We start from the raw sequence: 8912 nt of genomic DNA on the forward strand, positions 1-8912 counted from the left end.
CGGTGCTGGTCCCTCTTAGGGGTGGGCTGGAAATGGTATTAACTTTTCGCTTATGACTTAGGACTCGAACCCGCACTCTTGTGTTGATTACCAGAGCATTTTACTTTCATATCAAGATTAAAAACAAACAAAGGCTCCACCATTGGTGGGAGTTTTCAAACTCAACTTTGACGGTAGTTTTTTGGGGAATTCGGGGAGTATTGAGGAATTGGGAAAGAAGTACAGTGTTTGTGGTTACCTGGTATAGAGAAGTAGTGAGGAATCGAGAAAGAAGTATAGTGTTTGGGGTTACTTGGTTACAGAGGAGTAGTGAGGAATTGGAAAGGAAATATAGTGTTTATATATACAGAAAGAAACATGCTGGTCGAGGAAACAACTAAGCAGAATTTCTGGCTCTTCTTCATGGTTTAAAGCATTTTGTGGCTAAATATTTGGGCTCTTACTGTGTGATTTTATTCATGGTTTAAAGCATTTTGTGGCTAAATATTTGGGCTCTTACTGTGTGATTGAAGGTAGCTCCTTGAATGTAATTAAATGGTGCTAATGCAAGCAGAAGACCTTTTTGGGCTCTTACTATGTGATTGAAGGTGGCTCCATAAATGTAATTAAATGGTTGTAATTAAATGGTGCAGATGCGAACAGAAGACACCTTGGGACTTTAGCGCTGAAGACACTTTGGGAGTTAGGTCTTTAGCTTTTTGTGGCTAAAAATTCGGGCTTTTACTGTGTGATTGAAGGTGGCAACTTGAATGTAATTAAATGGTGCAAATGCGAGCAGCGAGTTTAGGGTATGGTTTTTAGGCTCTAAACAATCAAATTAGAGCTTACCTTCAAATAGTGTCGAGAAATGTGGTTTCAATATTGGAAATATTTGTGATAGCTTTAAAATATATTTTCATCTTTATGTATAAAATTTAAAACTTCAAAAATAGTGTAACATCTATGAAAACTTGAAAATTGACGGTACAAAAATGCGTTTCAAAATACACTATTTTCAAAACTTGAAATCTATTTTTTTTTCATGTCCATGAATCATGATGTTGAGATGATCAATTTGAGGATATTTGGGCATCAAAACAACCTCTTTTAGTGAAATTTTTGAGGTAGGTTCTAATTTGATTGTTTAGAGTCTCGGCTCTATATAAACTTTTTCCTTTTCTTTAAGCAATTCATTCATTTAAACTTTATCTACAGAAGTCAAGAGTTATCTACATAAGTATGGAGATGTAGTTAGATGACAATTTTAAGCAACTCGTTTGAGTTCCCATCTAAATTTTATTCAATGTGTTTTTTTTTTTTGGCAATATTCAAAACTTTTTCTCAGAATTTCATCCAATGTTCTCCTTATTAATAAGAAGTGCATGTCTTGAACAATAGGCCCAAAATTCTATTGGTGAACTTGCTTGGCTGTCGCGCCTATGCACCGAGACAAGCACTTGTCTTGAGTCAAATTAAAAAATATATCACCTGAAATAATGAAAAGTAAAAAACATTTCATATATATATATATATGATTTCCTAACGTACTAGCTATACTGAATAGTATATGCTATTAGCTCTTAGTATCTTTATTGGGTGGTTCAAAATTTATATTATTATTTGAATTTTAATCTTTTTATAGAAATCAGATCGTAATAAAATTTTGGATGTGTATACTAAAAGATAGGGTGCACAATAAAAAAATATAAAGAATTTTTTTTAAAATATGAAATGATCGAAATACCCCTAAAAAATGATGGGCGTAATTTGGTCATTTTAAATTCTTGTAAGTAATTGTTTTATATTTTTATATGGTGCGCAATAGTGTTAGGTATATACACCTAAAATTTCATCTTAATATGATTTATAGAAAATATATTAAAATTAAAATAGTGATATGAATATATATATATATATATATATATATATATATATATATATATATATATATATATATATATATATATATATATATATATATATATAAGATACTACAAAATGCCTAATGGTGAAAATGAACAACGATTTTACCTACCTTTTTTACCGTCCAAAGTTCATCAAATGGTCACGATTGTCAAGTAGTGTTTTATTTTTAATTTTTTTTCTACAAAGCGGAATAACCTAAAATTTGGAGCGTGTATTCATAAAGAATAGGAAAATCTACAAAAATATCAAAAAAATATTTTACATGAAAAATATTGACAAAAATACCTCTAAAATGTTTTGAAGGTATTTTGGTCAAATATTTTTGTGAATTATTTTTTTTATATTTTTATTAGGTGCACCTCAGTAAGATATACACATGCTCCAAATTTCAAGTTATTTCGATTTGTAGAAAAAAAAATAAAAAATAAAACACTACCGAAAAACTGCGACCGTGCGATGTACTTTGAACGATGATGAGGGTAAGCGAAATCATTGCTCATTTTCGCCTATAGGCTAAAAAACACCTATAGACAAAATAAACAGTGATTTCACCAACCCTCATCACCGTCTAAAGTTCATCGAATGGTAACAGTTTTCTGGTAGTGTTTTAATTTTCATTTTTGTTTTACTAATCAAAATGATCTGAAATTTGGAGCGTGTGTACATCTTAGTGAGACACACTTAATAAAAATATGAAAAAAATAATTTGTAAAATATAAATTGGTCAAATAACTCCTATTAAAGATCAAAGGTATTTTGGTTAATTTATATTTTATAAATTATTTTTTTCATATTTTTATTAGGTGCCTCTCACTAAGATGTACATACGTTTCAAATTTCAAGTAATTTTATACTCAATTTACAATAATCTCGCAATTCATGGAGTTTTGGCTTTCACCAACCAGAGAGAAAGAAAATGAATTAGAGAACAGGGAGAGCAGGTGTTTTGGGTTTTCACTCACTCGCTCTCATCACATTTTTTTTCCATAATTTAAGTGGTGAGTTGCAAGCCTCTCTATCTCTCTCTTGTTTTGGTGTGGCGCATTCATTGGACCTTTTTGTTTTTTTTCTTTTTTTTTATGTTCGCTCATCCTGAATCTTTCAAACCCTCGTTCTTGTGACTTCAGCTTTCATTGTTGAATTCACGCGGACCGTCTGCCTGGTGATAATATTTGCACAACTGCCATGAAAAGCAAAAAACGAATCAATTTATGTGCTTCTGAAAGTGGATTGCTGGATCGGTGGACTGTTATTTCTTCTCTATATGGGAAATTCATGTATTTTCCTTTTCTGTCTTGGATTCTAAAACCCATTAATGGACAGATAGAGAGAGAGAGAGTTTGGCATTAAAGGTTCGGGTTAAGGCCTGTGCATCAACCTAGACAGTGTCACATAGGTCAATCCACTGTTTCAAAACTTGGCGACTTGGGAACTGGCAAGGACGTGTCGGTTCTAGTAATACACGGGGAAGCGCCTGTGTCTACAGAGAACCGGGCGATTCTCAACAGTAAATCGTCGATTCACAACATTGAAACACGAGTGATCGGTATTCATCATGCAAATCATCGATTTTTGTCATTTTTTTATTTTTCTTTTGTTTTTTCAGCTCTGTAATTGAATCTTTCAGCTTTTTCTTTAAGATTTTCAGCCTTTTCAATCGATAAATTATAGTTTAAATCAACAATTTTGATCACAAATCGGCAAATCTGTGAAGAACAAGGCGTCAGTGTTAGGGTTCCGTCATTTCTCTTATTTCTCACAAAATTGGGAATTATGTTTTGTAAAATAAGAGGGTTATTGATCTTAAGAGTATTATTTAGAAGTTCTTATTCATAATTTGTAAGTATTTTGGTCCCTTACATCTCAGATTTGGATTTAAAGCCACAAATGCAGAAAAACAGGTAAGAACTGCGTTTTTTTTTTTCTGTCATTCAATCCATTTTAGTCAATTGTTTGCAAATAATGTGTTAATATTATAGGGTGTTGATTCCTTATAGTGTTTTTTATCATAACGTATATTCAATTTGATGAAATTTATTCTATTTGAGGCGGATTTTCGAGTTGGAATGACTGATGTCAAGCGGGTTTGTGAAAAATTACGGTTTTTTTTTTTTTTTTTGCCATTCAATAGATTTTAGTCAATTTTTTACAAATAATGTATTAATATTATAGGGTTTTGATTCCTTGTAGTGTTATTTATCATAAAATATATTCAATTTGACGTAATTTATTCGATTTGAGGCGGATTTTTGAGTTGGAATGACTAATGTCAGGTGGGTCTGTAAAGAACTGCATTTTTTTTTTTGCCATTCAATCAATTTTATTCAATTTTTTACAAATAATGTATTAATATTATAGGGCTTTGATTCCTTATAGTGTTGTTTATCATAACATATATTCAATTTGATGTAATTTATTCGATTTGAGGCGGATTTTTTAGATGGAATGACTGATGCCAGGTAGGTTGATGAAGAACTACGTTTTCTTTTTTTTTCCGCCATTCAATCGATTGTATTCAATTTTTTGATAATAATGTGAGGGCTTTGATTCCTTATAGTGTTGTTTATCATAACATATATTCAATTTGATGTAATTTATTCTATTTGAGGCGGATTTTCGAGTTGGAATGACTGATGTCAGGTGGGTTTGTGTAGAACTGCGTTTTTTAAAAAAAAAAATTGATGATCGATTTACTTGAGAAATCGTGATTTTCTGAAAAATTGTGAAAATCGTGACCAGGTTTTGATTATCATGACGAAGTAAACTGTATTTTTAATTTTTATTGTTAAATTTTTAATGCAAAAAAGTGCATGTTGATAAATTATTGATGCAAAAAAATACACGCTGTTAAAATGTTAATGCAAAACTATATTTTTTAATTTTAATGCATAAAATGTATGCATATGATTGATAAAGATTTTTTATTTTGAGTCATGATTTTGTGAAGAACATTTATGATTTTTTTTTATGCCAAACTACAAATATGAGACGATTATGAATTATTTTAGAGGGTTTTTTAAGGTAATACTGTAATTCAATTAATTTTGGGTGTAATTTGTCGGATTAAGCAATTTTTATTGCTTGATTTCAGATGAAGAGAAGTTGTGGCTGCATTTTTTGAATTTTTTTTTTGGTTATCATTTTTTTGAAAAATCATGATTTTATGCAAATTTGTGACTATATTATTGTAATTGCTATATCATTGTAAATATTTTTTGTGCCAAATGTATGTGTAGTGGCATTATGAATAAATATTTTATTATAATGGCTGATATAGATTATTTTTATCTATAATGTTGCATAAATAAATTATTTTTGCCAATAGGAACTAAAATATTTTTGCCAATAGAAGTATTTTGCATTAACAACAAAGATAATTGCATGAACTGCCCCTACATATTATCACTACACATGGTGATTATTTTTCATGTTGAATTGTCAGGCCAATTTTTAACCATTTACATATAAAAAGTTGAACCATGGCAAGATCTAAGGAAGACCCTGCATGGCAACATTGGGTCAGACTTGATCCGAACAAAAAAGACAACTATTTGTAATTACTGTAAAAAATTGATAAGTAGTGGGGTACATAGGTTCAAACAACACTTGGCAGGAGTTAAGGAAGATGTTTTTAAGAGCAATAGTGTCCCTAGTAATGTAAGAAAGCAGATGACAACATTTCTCAAGGCTACCAAAGATAAAAAAATTACACAGCAGAAGATGGATGAGGAGATAGCTGGTTTATATATGTCATTGAGCGGGAATGATCCAGAATAGCAATATAATAATGACTTGAAATAGCCACAAGAGTGAGTTTACAGGAAATATACCAGAGGGAAAGCGGGTTTAGAATGCCTAGTGGTTATGACATGTGCATACATGGTGGGCCTAGCTCAGACATGCATGGCAGGCCCAGCTCGAGCAGTTATGGTGGGCCCACCTTGAATATGTATGGAGGAGTTGGTAACAATATGTATCAAGAGGAACCAGATGTAGAAGAAATTGTTCCTAGCTTATCTAGGATTGTCGGTATTGCAGGTCATGGTCGTGTATACCCATTTCTCTCAAAGCTCAAGTCACAACAGATGACCCTCAAAGCCATGGTAAAAGGTACGAGGAACATGTTGGGCAGATATATTGGTAAATGGTTTTATAATAAAGGGATCCCCTTTGATACAGCCAATAGCCCATATTTCCCATTTATGATCGACACAATCTAAAGATCTAGGCCTTAGGTAAAGCCCCCGACTGCGTATGAGCTCAGTGGGCCAATCTTGGATGAAGAGGTGGAGAACGTTAGAAAGTTGATTGAAGAATATAAACAAAGTTAGCTAAGAACATGCATTACTCTCATGAGTGATGGTTGGTTCAATAAAGTTAGCAAAAAGGAGTTTCTTAACTTCTTGACCTATTTCCCAAAAGGTACAGCCTTTTTGTCTGGCAAAGGCATATCAAGGATAAAGAAGAATACAAACTTCTTGGTATGACTATATGATCAGATAGTAGAGGAGGTGGGAGATAAGCATGTAGTCCAGTTTATTACGGACAATGACGTGCATGTGTTTCTGCATGTAGCAAGTTGACGGATAAGATGAAGCATCTAGTAGGTGTGCTGCACACAACATCGATCTTATGTTAGAGGAGATCGGTGAGATCAAAATTGTGAAGAAGACTACAAAAAACGAGGTTGGTGTCAAGATTTATATAGAACCACTCTAAAATCTTATTTTTGTTCAAAGAACAATCTAAGAAAAAAGAGATAATCAGGCCTGTCATAACCCACTTTAAGACTGATTACTTAGATGTGGACTCTATTCAGGAATCTAAAGGTGCATTAAAGAGATTATTTACCAGTGAAGAGTGGTTAAATGACCGCCTCTCGAAGTCCAATACTGGGTTAAAAGTGGTCTACATAGTCTCAAATAAGAGGTTTTGGGTCTCGATATTCCAGTGTCGTAGATGTCACTGCCCCTTTGGTCACGGTGTTAAGAATGGTGGATGCTGACAAGAAAGCTACCATGGGCATCCTTTACGAAAGTATCGAGATGGCCAAATCAACTATTGGGGAGAAGTGTAGTTTTGCTAGTAAAGTGATCGAGATTATAGAAAGAAGGTGGAACACCAAATTTGGCCGTCCAATTCATTATGCAGGTATATATATACTTATATCATTAGAATGTTTAATTTTAAATTATTTTTTTATGAAATTTTAAATGACATTTCTCTATCTATATATTTTCTAGTATATTACTTTAACCCAACATTTTTCTATTTGACACCTGAATATCCCCACAAGATTATAGAAGGGGTCAGATACTATATTGTCAGGCTGGAGAGAAGCCATCGAAACCATATAGCAGCAATACAAGAGGTAATATTTAATATTTTGTAAGAACTTCATTGAGTTGTTATTTTTGTGAGGAATAATACATTAAAACGAAATATTTTGTCTTCGTTTTCTATGTAGAGGTATGCTATAGGATCCTTCGAAACTAGACGTACCAGGATTTCTCGAACTAAGATGGATCAAGGTTAAACCCTTAACTAATATAAACAAAATATTTAATCTTATGAATTGTTCTTGCCCTGACAATGCTTTTCGCATTTTAATCAAGCTGAATGGTGGGAGATATATGATAATGATTCACCTCACCTAAAGATGATAGCAATCAAGGTGCTCTCCCAAACATGTTCTGCTACTAGTGTGTGAGTGAAACTGGAGTACGTTCCAATAGTTGCACACTGATAGAAGAAATCGACTCGCTTTGGAGAGGCTTCATAAACTAGTTTATATTCATTACACTTAAACCTCCGAGAGCGACAAATAAGAATGAAGCTTGAAGACTACAGGTCGATAAACTTGGACACAATATTTGTCACAGACACAACATAATAACGTGTAGTAAAGGAAGATAAGCTAGTGTTGCACAAGATAGTGTTCCTTGAGGATATCAGTGTGGAAGATCTTGAAGAAGGTGATAAGCAATATGAAAGAAAAAGCAGCCCGCCAACATATCCATAATTCATCGGAGATGTCGATGATATTGCACATAATGAGGGAGAGTGGGAAGGGGGTCTAAGGGAAAATGAGAAAGATGGTGATTCTGAGGCCACCCAATCTCAGCCAAATTATTCACATATCGAGTCCTAACAGCAAGAGGGTAGGGACGAGTACGACAGTGTAGGTGAGCATGAAGGATGGACAAGCTTCGGGGATTTTGAATTAAGAGCACAACAAAATACTAACACTAAGAGATTTGGGTATAGTCAAGTACCCACTAATTTGGATGATTCGTTTTTAGAACGAGTTAATGAATTGTCACGCGAATTCAATCAACGGTACCAGGGTGATCAAGCTGAAGAACGACGACGTCTGTCATTTTATTTTTAGGTCGTATGTTACGAATTGTATGCTTTATTGTAGTCCATGTATAATGATATACTTAATCCGTGATAATTATATACTTATCCTTTTATGTGATGCAAATTAAATGGTAAATAATAGTTCATGTAATGACAGAACATATCAATATTCACATATTTATGCAGAAAAATGAAAATTCTTAATGGAGTACCCCTATTTCTTATTGGATTCTTAAAAACCAACATTTATAATGAAATTTAATAATTTTTTCGGATTTTTTTTAAGGCTTAATCCGACCTATTCGGCCCATTCCCAATCTAGATCGTTGATTCACCGATTCGAATGGGTTTTTGATGTGCCCGATCCGGGTCACCAATCCGGTTTTTAATCCACTGGGTCAAGCATTTGAGCCAGGGTCTCAACAGTGGTCTCACCTCCAACCCCCACCTCCATGCCAAAATCGTAGAGAGAAGAAGTGGGGAGATCGGAGGGTGAAATCAGAGCAAAAAACCAAAACACTCGCTCTCCCTGTTTCTTAATTCATTTCTTTCTCCTCTTATTGGTGTCTCTCTCTTATTGGTGAAAGTCAAAACTCAGATTATGGTAATTTGAGTATCGTAATAAAGGTTGGAAACCTTACAGT

This window comes from Amborella trichopoda, chromosome 8, assembly GCF_054954075.1.
Source record: "Amborella trichopoda isolate Santa Cruz 75 chromosome 8, AtrichopodaSantaCruz75HAP2 v2.0, whole genome shotgun sequence".
NCBI lineage: Eukaryota > Viridiplantae > Streptophyta > Magnoliopsida > Amborellales > Amborellaceae > Amborella > Amborella trichopoda.